Genomic DNA, 11,001 nt, shown 5'->3' on the forward strand with positions numbered 1-11,001 from the left:
ACAATTTTCAGTTGCTGCTGCTGCTGCTGGTGCTCAAGGACCGCACTTTGGATTGAGTAATATGTTAACTGACTTTACCTTGTCTCTAGGGACTCTAGCCATTTCCACAGCCCTCTGTGAGTCAGTTTCCCTCTTGCCTCTCTGACTTTGCTGTTTGTTGAAATATTTTCTCTTGCCTTGTGTTTGACAGTGTGGTCTCCTGGCCTTGATTATTCTGGGATCTTTTCTCTCCATCAGTCATTGGATGAAGGCTGCCCCTGAGGAGGAGAAATGACCTTGGGCTAAGGCTCTCTATAGCTGAGGGCAGTCTCTGGAGAGGAATTCAGCTGTAAGCTGTCAGCTACCTACATCCTCAGCAACTGGGGGAAAATGGGTCCATTGGCCTTAATTGGAAATTTGGGTAGTATACCTTACCACCTACCCCGCGTCTACCAGCATCTGTCTCAGGGCTAAAACTAGGATTAGAAGAATAGGTGATTGATTTGGGAACAAAAAAATAAATTCAGCAATCAAGATAAATATTTTGATGTAGTATTTTTAAAAAATAAAAATACAAAAAATCCATGATGAACAGACTATCAAATCTTAAAATAAAAATCAATGTTGCTGATTTCTTATTTTGCCTGAGGCTCGTACTGTCTTTCTTCATTAGAATGAGGCTCTGTGAGGGCTGGGGGTTGTCTGTTTTGCTCACGAATGTGCTCCCAATAGTTAGAGAGTGCCTGGCACATAGTAGGTGTTCAATAAATATCCGTTAAATGAGATATTTGACATTTTAAGGAATAGTTAGCATTTATCTGCATTTTCTATTTCCCCTTTCTTTTCTCAGTATTTCTGCACCAACATTTACTGTGCCTGAGAGACTGTCTTCACTTTAACGTCCGGAGACTTGGCAGGGTGCAACATGTGATTTAGGGAAAGCACCTGACCAAAATAGAGTGAAGTTTATTACAAAGGGCAGTTTTGAGGTGTGTAGGTTTAAATATATTCTAATTGATTTCATGATGATTTAAGGGATGTATGTAATGTGTTCCATTATACTGACCACGACTTTTATCATTTTTATGATAAAAGTTGTGGTCAGTATAACTATAACAGTTTTTGGAAATGTTCTGTATATCCTCAAAAATTGCCCCCACCCCAGGAGCCTGAAGGGGAGCCTCTAGGCTTGGGTTAGCAGATGAAGAGAGCACCTTCTGGGCCAGACAGCAGTTTTGCAGGTGATGTGAGAAGAGGATGTGGCCAGGTCTGCCAGGCACTGACTTGAGTCCCCTCCTTCCTGGAGGTCCTGTCGTCGTCACGCCCCGCCTTGTCTGCAGCCCCAGCTAAGTCTGACTTTTTTTATAAGTCAGTAAAGGGAACTTGGGAGTCTCTGGGTAGATATGATTATCAGTGGGCTGAAGGCAGCTCTCATTCACTATAGAAAAATGAGATTGCATCCCAGCAAAGCATGGGAGAAACCTCAAGTATCAGGTCTCCAATGTCATCTAAAAACAAAATAAAGAAAGATAAAAACAAACCCCAAATTTGCCAAATGGAAATTTAGCACTGAGAAATTTCAGAATCAGGCGAACTGTGCGGTTGTCTTCTCATCTCTGGAACAAGAGCAATGCATGGAGATGCCAGGGTGTTGAGGTGGTCCTGCCCCATAATGCGCAAGGACTGCTGTCCTCCAGGACACAACACTTAGATCTGAGGAGCGTGGAGGACTGTGAGCATATGAAGGATGAAAGAAGTGGACCAAAATTGAGTACTTACTATGTGTTAGGGCATCATTTAGACATTTATATGTGTGTGAGAGATGTATATGAGATATATAGGTAGGTAGGTAGGTAGGTATTTAGATCTCACAGCAATTCTCACAGGTATCATTAACTGGGCTTTACAGACAAAAATAGGATCAGAGAGGCTTATTAATTTTTCATGGTCACACAGCTAACAATGGACTATGATGGAGCAAGAACTCTTGGACTCCAAGGCCAGTACTCTGTGAACTATATCAAGACACCTTCCAAAAGAAACAACTGTGTTAGGGCAAAGCAGGACAACCAAACTCATCAGGGTCCTTTGTTCATCTTCCATCCAGTCGTCATTCACTTCCTGAGACAGGAAGTGGGGCAGCACTCTTCTGGTGGTCACTAGCCAGGGCAGTGCCCCAAGCCGAGGGTGGTGCCCTTTCCTCTACCTGCCGTCCCCCCACAGCTGCTCACCTAGGGAGGGGAACCCTTATTGCCTTCGCCTTGGTTCAGCACCCAAAAAACAATGCAGTGACCCTGCAGGGTTGCTGACCTCAAAACACCAGGCGGGACCGTTCCCATGGCTTTGGGCTCTGGGGCACCATCCACCAGGAACATGTGGGCAGTGATGTCCATGGAGGGTGGCAAGGGGGCCGGGCAAAATATCCCTTTATATTTTTCATTAAATATACTCAGACACTCTTTTCATGGACACTTTTTCCTCACTAAAATGTATTCAGAACTGGACCCTCTATGGGCAGCCTGAAGGGTTTTGTCTGTTTCCTGCTCTTGTCTCTTGCTCAACGAGTGAATGGGCAGCCCTGGAAACCAAATCTAGGTCAGCCGTCCTTTCTGCAGCTTCTCACCACTAGGGGGCAGGAAGTGCCTGAAAGAGGGACTTACCGAGGCTGGGAATGCAAAGCAGGAGGCTTGCCTGCGTTCAACTCCATGATGAAAACATTTCTTCAAAAATCAATCTCATCTGGGAGTGGGCCAGGAGAACAGGAGGCTCCTCGGGAGGCGTGCCATTTGATCATTATGGAAAGACTGCCTTGTCTGAAGACTTAAAAAATGCCTACCTAAAGAGTCATCCTGCAACAGGGCTTTGAAGCCTTCTGAGTCCTGAGGTCAGGCCCATTTTAAAGAATCAACATTTAATAATGTGATCCTTTGGGAGGTGCTGGGCAGTCACACTCCAAATCCACAAGGTCTTCAGAGGGATTTTGTTCATTAGATGCTTAAAAATAAAATCCCAGAATCTCACACAAGCAGTCCCAGCATATTGGTGTTGTATGTTACAGACATCATGATGGAAAGAGCATGGGATTGGGCACCAGGTGGAGACACTGCTCACTAGCTTTGTGACAGTCAGAACCTAAGCTTCTGGATGTCAGTAAAACAGCACACAATCTCCTTTGTGAATGTTCACCAGCAATTACATTGATCAACTACCTACTATATGCCAGGCACTGTGCTGGGCACTGGGGATATGATGAATGATAAGACAGACATGCTGGGCCTCTGCTCTTGAACATTCCAACCTCGTGAGGATCATCTCTACTGTGCCCATACAGAATGTCAAAGACACTTCACTCACATTAGTTCTTTCCTGTCAACCTGTTCCATCCTTGTCTTCATCACCTGTAAAGTATTGCATTGGAGGGCCAGGTTAAGATTCCCTTTGGCAGAATGGGTTTCTTGAAATACAGAAGAGATTGATTCATACTTGCTTCTTAATCTGCCTTTACTTATCTGTTTGCCCAGCTGTGGTAGGCCTAGGGGATCTCTAGCGGATATTTCAGATCACCATGATCTCAGCCACCATTAATTTTGTTCATTTTTATATTGATGCATTATAATTATACGTAATAGTAGGATTCATTATGCCATATTCATACACGCACATAATGGATCAATCTCATTTCTCGGTACCTTCCCTTTCCTCCCCTGATCTGCTTGCTCTGTTCTACTGATGTCCCTTCTGTCATTATCATCATTATAATCAATATGATTTTAATTAGGGCATTATACATACAAGTGGGACACATTATGCTATATTCATTCATAGACACAGCATAATGATACAGCTAATTTTCCTCAGTACTTCCCTATGCCCTCCCTTCTCTCCCACTCAATCTCCTTCCTCTATCCTATTGATCGTCCTTCTATTTTGATAAGATCCCCTTTTGTATTCCTCCTCCTCCTTTTTTATACCTTTATTTTATTTGTTTATTTTTCTATGTGGTGCTAAGGATCGAACCCAGTGCCTCACACATGCTAGGTACGTGCTCCACCACTGAGCCACAACCCCAGCCCTCTTTCTCCTTCTTCTTTTGCCTTCTTCCCCCACTAACGCCCCGCCCCACCCCCGCGACTTCTACATATGAGAAAACATTGAACACTTCACTTTCTGAGTCTAGCTTATTGCACTTAGCATGATGTTCTCCAGTTCCAATTATTTGCCAGCAAACAAAATAATTCCATTCTTTATGGCTGAGTAGAACTGTACTGTGTATATGTACCACATTATCCATCTGTCTATTGATGGCTGTTGTGAACTTGCTGCTATAACCATTGGTATGTGTGTATCACTATGGTATGCTGATTTTAGTTCTTTTGGATAAATACTAAGGAGTGGGATAACTGAGTCATATGGTGAGTACTCTCTCTTAAGGAATCTCCATACTTTGTTCCAAAATGGTTGTACTATTTGCAGTCCCATCAACAATGTATAAGTGTACCTTTTCCCCCCCACATTCTCATCACCAATTATTGTTATTTATATTCTTGATGATTGATGTTCTAACCAGAATAAGATGAAGTCTCAGTGGAGTTTTGATTTTGATTTCCCTGATAGCTAAGGATGCTGAACATTATTATCATATATTTGTTGGCCATTGTATTTCTTCTTTTGAGAAATTTCCATTTAGATCATTTGCCCATTTATGGATTGGCTTTTTATTTTTTGGTGTTAAGTGTTTTGAATTCTTTATATATTCTGGATTTTAATCCTCTATTAGAAAAGTAGCTGGTAAAGATTTTCTCCTATTCCATAGGCTCTCTCTTTGAATTCTTGTTTCCTTCTCTATGCAGAAACTTAAATTTTATGTTATCCCACTTATTGATTCCTGGTTTTATTTCCTAAGCTTCAAGAGTCTTTTTCCTAATAAAATTTCCTTTTTATTTTCTTTTTTTCTCCACATTTTTATTGGTGTATTATAGTTGTACATAATGATGGGATTTGTTGTTAAATATTCATACATGCACACAATGTATTAAACTTTAGGAATCTTATTAAGGAAGTCAGTGCCTACACTAATATGTTGTTGTGTTACTACTATGTTTTCTTCCATCAGTTTCATTTCTGATCTAATTCCTCAGTCTTTGATCCACTTTGAGTTGATTTTTCACAAGGTGAGAGAGATCTAGTATCATTCTTCTAGATAACCAATTTTACCAGCACCATTTTTTAAAAGGGATATCTTTTCTCCAATGTGTGTATGTAGCACCTTTGTGATGGATCAGATAAGTGCATCTGTGTGATTTTGTCTCTGTATCTTCCATTGATCTTCATGTCTGTTTTTATGCCAATACCATGCTGTATTTGTTACTATAGCTCTGTGTATTATTTGAGAGCAGGTATTATGATACCTCCACATTGCTCTTATTACTTAGGGTTGCTTTGTCTATTCTGGATCCTCCATTCTTCCATACAATTTTTAGGACTGTTTTTGTCTACTTCTGTGAAGAATGTCACTGGTATTTCAATGGGTATTGCATTAAATCTGTAGATTACTTTTGGTGATATTCAGCTGCCCTTATTGTTTAAGGGGTTTCCCCTACTTCTTTGACCAGGTCACAAACACCAGCTACTCATTTTCTCAGCTTCTCTGGAACACAGACGATGGGTCCTTTGAGGCTTGGTCAGTCAGAATCTATACACACCCCAGTCTGACTTTCAAGCCAGAGAGACCAGGAAGAGGGAGTGTGGACAGTGCACCTGTGGGAGATTTGGGGCAGAGGTAGGTCTCTTGTCTTCAGGAATAGTTGGCGATGCCCTAGAAAGGCAGTGAGTGGTGCACCCTGGCTTGATGGCAGGATTTTGACCTTGGCCCTGGTTGCTTTTAGTTTCTCTTTTCCCTACCTTTGCAAATCCAATTTTCTGATTTTCCCACTGATTCAGTGAGCTACCAATTTCTTTCAGCAAAATTCTTTTGTACCTAAATCCATACAGAATGTTCCTTGTAGCTAAGAATCCTGATTGACACAGGATGAAAAACAATTAACATACTCACCCCTGGCCCACAGGAGCTCAGCACACAAATTATTTCAATACAATTTGTGTAATGAAAGAAAAGACAGTTAGCAACAACTATGCTGAACAGTAAGATCAGTCATGAATACACAGGGATTCTGGCCACTGCAGAGAGATGAATACATCAACAAGTCTAAAAGTTGATATATAATAGTTCCACAAAACCGTGCAAGAAGTATTGTGTAGGGTGGGATGAGAGGACCAAGAAAGAACACAACCCAGTTTAGATGAGGCAGGGATGCTGCCTAGTTTGTTCTTGCTGTTAGAAAAAATAGCACAGATGGGTAATTTATAAATATTTCTCACAGTTCTGGAGGCTTCATAAGTCCAAAATCAAGGCACCAGCATATTCAGTATGTGGAGAGGGCTGGCTGGCTGCTTCCAAAATGGCACCTCCTTCTTGTGCCTTCATATGGTAGAAGTGCAAGATAGGAAAAAGGGCCTAACAGCAGTCCAAAGCTTCCTATATCAGGGCATTACTTGTATTCACGAAGGCAGAGCCCTCATAACTTAATCACATCCCCAAAGGCCCCATCTCTGAATGAACTGATCGCGTGCCTGAGTATGGGCTCAGTGGTGACGAGTCTTTGTGCACTCCCGAGGGAGGACTTGCTACATACCCAGTGGATGGTCAGCCTCTAGCTTCATATTTGCTTCACAATGACATGAATAATGCAAGGTATCTTTGGAAAAAAGGATACCACCTGCTATAAAATCTGCAAATTCTGAACTGGGGGGAATTTAGTCAGTAAGACAGAGAATCTGGCAGTGAGATTTCTCTGGTATCTGTATGATCATTAGTGCCCACCAGTGGTCTGAAACGGTGCAGCCAATCATGGACACACTTGAGATGCCACAAGGAGATATGCCTTTGCCCTGGTATACCAAGCATTCGCCTTGATAATCGCTGGTGATTTTGCAGCCTTTGTCGGACTTCCTGTAGAGGCTGTGAAAGGTATTCTAGAATAAGGATGGCAAGCTGACTCCACCACCAGAATGGTTCTGCCCAGAAAGTCAGTTGCAGGGGCCCTGGATGTTTCCTTTATCTGAGCCTGCCCCAGTTCCACTGAACAGCAGTTAGCCAGACTGACCAAAAACATGGCTTTCCTTGAAAATTTTACCATTCTGTACGCAGCATCCACTTTAGAATCCTGTAAACTGACAAATACAGAAATATCAAATTTTATTTTCAATTTACTGGATTGATTATAAGCATTTCTTACTGAGTATGTGATATAATACATATATAATATAAAAATATTATATGTATTTTGTCCTTAAACATTATGCTAAATAGTTGTTAAAGCAATTCTCATTTTATAATTTTTAACAATCTGGTTGGAGCCCATCAGTATTACCCAATTAGTTTATATTTCCTGGAGATTCATAACTCAATCTCCCCTGCTTGGTATAGAGCAGTGCTCTCATCCGCCTGCCCGGCCCCGCACACACCCCTCTCTGAACCACTGGTAGATAGCCGCAGTGCTACACTTGGGTTGGAGCAGGACCATTCCCGGGAAGAACCTGAATTGCTGGGGCTGCGATTCACCCTCTTGAGAGAAAATGTTCTCTTCTCCCCACCTCTGGAGAATCACTAACAAGTACAGAAATATAGCTAAGGAGCAAATAGACCTTTTTCTGAGTAAACCAGTTTGTTAGCGTTAGTTTTTTTCCACTAACCTGAGTACATTGCTTGCTGTGCAAATGCGATGTTCCCAAGTATTAAGTTCGGATGTCTCCTTTCAGAAGGGGAAGGTTAAGTGCACAGTGTCTTGGGTGGGCAAGGAAGCAGTGATGATGAGTGATACACATTTTTTAAATGAATTCCCCTCATGTTAAAATACAAAATTTGGGAGAATACACACATTTCATTAGATTAGAGGAACTTAATTGGACCATGTTTTAAGAGAAATAATCTGAGCCAGTTCTGTAATGGGAGTGAAAAATAAAGCAGGAAATGTCTAATTTACATGAAAGTAGTGCCCATGAAGTCATACACAGACAGGAAAGGGAGGCTTAATTAAGGCCAAAGTTTAATTAGCTGTCATCTTCTCCCGAGAACCTACCAAGGAAGGCCATAAACAATTAGCATGGATTTATTGATGGAGAGATGAAATAAGCTGAGCATTAAGTGCACTGTGTTCCCTTAAAGGGCTGCGGTTCTTTCATTAATAATGAATTCTGTCTTTCTTCATGTCTTTTGAGTTTCCCACTAATACTGAATTATTGGTATGAAATGTGAGGACTTCCAGTAATTATAGGCTGTTGAGAGATTCTTAAGGAATTTCAACTCCTGTATTTAGTGCTGGAATGCAAAATGGTATGGTACTGGCTCTGGAAGCTTTCTTGAGCTTAGGATTCTGGAAGTACTCATAGTCTAAAGCCCTTTGGAGGTCTGTGTTCTGGTTATTTTAAAGAAAAAAAATAGATTAAGAGCAACCCAGTCACAGGTCTGAATCATTTTAAGATTTAAATGCCTTGTTTGTAGATTTGAAGGAAATTCAAACTTTGACCAGCTTGTCACATTTTCAGTTCTTTTTCCATGCTTTTTAGAGGCCATATGTTTCATGCTTAAAAAAAACTTTAAAATCAGGAAGCTTAATTAAATGTTACATTTTTTACAGAAATTATTGTCTCATTTTTCTACACTAGAAATTGCTTTCATTTTCCCCATTTATTTCTTACCACCTTTGAAGGGCATAGCATACTGTATTGACTATAATATGGCTGACATAATATACATCCTCAGAAAACTCCCATCGGGGATCAGAAGGATGGAAAACAAGATCAATTAGGTATGTACATGAAAACTTCACTTGATTTAGGGGCTTTTGGAGAAATAAAGATAACTGTATAGTTTTCAGTAACAACATATAATAGTTTGTCCTCAATCCAACTAAAAGGAGAGGAAAGGGTGGGGGAAAGGTGGCAAAAAACAGAGGAAGGAAATAAAAGGAGACAGAGTTAAAAAGAGAAGTGATGCAAAGAGTAAGGCAGAGAAAGATGTGCCAAGGTCCAGAAACAGATGGGCAGATGTACAGTACATGGGAAAGTACTTAGATACAGAGGGTCCCACTCCGCAGCTTTTATGACATCCATTGCCTCAAACAAAACCACAGCTACATTGTGTGCAAGCAGAGAAATGAAAAGTTGGGCTGCAATTGGGCACCATGAATCAAAATGCATTCTGCTGTCACATATACCTAATTAGAATAAACAAATTAACTTACACCACGCAAATACAAAAACCAACACCAAGTTAGAAATAAAACTTGTTCCACAAGCCACACAAACCCAATGTTTTTTGATAATGAGATACTCTACTGTTCTGCCAATAAAACCACAACGTGGCTTGGCAAAACCAGTCAGAGTGGGGAAACTTGCAGCGACAGAAATCCGCATCAGTCCAAAAGGTAGCCAGGGCTGAGTGCAGTGAGTGGCAAAAGCCTGTAACCCCAGTGACTCAGGAGGCTGAGGTAAGAGGATCCCAAGGGCAAGCTTGGCCTCTGCAACTTAGCAAGATCTTGGCTCAAAATACAAATTAAAAAAAAAGAAGAAGAAGAAGAAGGAGGAGGAGGAGGAGGAGGAGGAGGAGAACAACAACTAACGTTGTAGCTCAGTGGCAAAGCACCCCTAGAATCAATTTCCAGTACTGTTGGGGGCGGGGGAGCCGGGGGAGAATGGCTAGCAACTGGCTGGGCTGACAGGAAATAAGACATAGCTAGTTTGACTATCCACAGAAGTAACCAGAGGCTATTGATAAACAGATCAAAAACTGCAAATCATGTCTCTTCTTTCTTCTTAGGAATCTCCTTGGATACATCTTCTAAGGCCAGGCCTCACCCTTCTTTAACCTAATCGCTGCTGTATTCTACACTCATGTGCAGTTCAAGAGGCAGGAGCTACAAGATCTGAATAGACTATGACAGTTGGGTAAGAACAAGTAGATAAGAAAAGGAGGATTTTCAAATGTCTTGCCCTTCACTGAACTTTTTTGCTTAACCACAGAGACTTGGATCAATCCCATTAGTCTCTGTACCAATACTGTTCATTCTCTACCCTTGGGAACCATCTCCCTAATTCCTCTTTTGCTCTCTTCTCTTTTTTTTTTTTCATCTCTGGGCCTTTCCAAATGACTTCTCAACTATGTAATTTTCACTAACCCAACTCTAATGATAGTTTAAATGAACATTAAGATATTGAACTCTGGTATACTTTAGAGTTTGTTTACCCTTGACATTATCTTGAAAGCAGCAACGGATGAACATTCTGCTGGGAAAATATAGCATTATTTCATCTGGCAGGGAAGGTGAGTTTGTAAACACATTTTAGTTGGTAAATCTTCCCTGCCCTAAGCAATTCCTGGAGCTGAGGAGTTTGGTGAAGTCTGAGGAAAAAAAAAAAAAAAAAGAGGAGCTTGGAAATATAGAAATCTGTAGCTCATGCAGAGGATGTTCTACCACTGCTCAAAGGCCACAGGGAATTTCGCATCCAGTACATATGCAGTGGCAGGTGCTGTGCAAGGGAAAATAAAAGTGAGTGATGATTTTTTCTGTCTTTTCATTTGGCTTTCTTCAAATGTTCTTCCCCTTTCAAGAATCATCAAAGTCCTTCCCTTTAAAGTTAACACTACAAGGAATTGAAGTCTCATTTCCTGAAACTATAGACTGAATGTCAACCATCCCTCAAATGAGCCCCCATGGAGGAGATTTGGAGACGTAAGCTCCCAGCTCAGGTTTCCGGTGGATGCATAGTAAACCCTGAGGACTGCACCGGAAGCTGAGGTCATGGATTATTTTTTCATTGCTGTCAAGTGTCAGTTCATTTTATACTTCCTTTCATTTGTTCTGTTACATCATACATAACCCAATGCCTTTTAGCCCACTTCCTCACACAGATTTCTAAACAGCTATGAAAAAAATACTATCAATAGCTCTGAATTTTAGGAGA

The sequence above is a fragment of the Marmota flaviventris genome, chromosome 6 (genome assembly GCF_047511675.1).
Source record: "Marmota flaviventris isolate mMarFla1 chromosome 6, mMarFla1.hap1, whole genome shotgun sequence".
Classification (NCBI taxonomy): domain Eukaryota; kingdom Metazoa; phylum Chordata; class Mammalia; order Rodentia; family Sciuridae; genus Marmota; species Marmota flaviventris.